Here is an 831-nt window from a genome sequence, read left to right on the forward strand (position 1 = left end):
ATATTTTCGCCTAATTGTTTCAAATCATTTTAAGACAATAAGCTTTTAATTAATTTTCGCTAATTATTGAGCAATAAATAAATTTTAAAATATCATAAAATTAATTTCTTTAGTTGACATCTATTTAGATCTAAATTGATACAAGATTTTATAAGTTTGACATTGGAACTTATAGTAACCTTTGGCATTGAACTAGGGTTTGGCTTAGCTTCATATACATATTCGTATTTATGGAGGGCCTTGTCCTTATTACCTAGTTCTATCTTGTATTGAAAAGTAAGATTATTTTGATATTTATTTTTTATATTTTATGGTTAGATTTAGACATATTTTCTTTTTTTATTTCAAATTGTTATAAGACTTAGGAACCTAACATTAATATTCACATTATAGGCTTCAATACAAAATACAATACAACTCTAAGTGACCTTACAAGTTTGTTCCTAAAGTAGTTCACAAGTTAAATTGTCTAGTCTCAATTTGTGACTATAATAATGCATGTAAGTGGCTTGCAAGTTTTTATTTGCTAAGATATTTGACTAGAAGAATGTCATCCAAAAGTGTATTCAAAAGTTCAGTCAATTCCACTTAGATGCATCGGGTGGTCTACATGCAAACTATTCAAACCTCACAAATAGTTCCCCTCTTTTTTATTTCTTTAGGATGAAAGTTGTGAAAGTTGTGCTCGAATATGATGAGTTATTTCATAATTCTTTGTCTCCCCCTCCCACCCCACTAGATTGAGACATTGTTGTCTTTGAGGAACATATAATATAAGTCTCAATCTTGGTAGAGTTCCATGTCTACCCCTACTTATATGGCATGAAGGGG

Source organism: Cupressus sempervirens, chromosome 4 (genome assembly GCF_028749045.1).
Source record: "Cupressus sempervirens isolate cs-2001-9-10 chromosome 4, ASM2874904v1, whole genome shotgun sequence".
Classification (NCBI taxonomy): domain Eukaryota; kingdom Viridiplantae; phylum Streptophyta; class Pinopsida; order Cupressales; family Cupressaceae; genus Cupressus; species Cupressus sempervirens.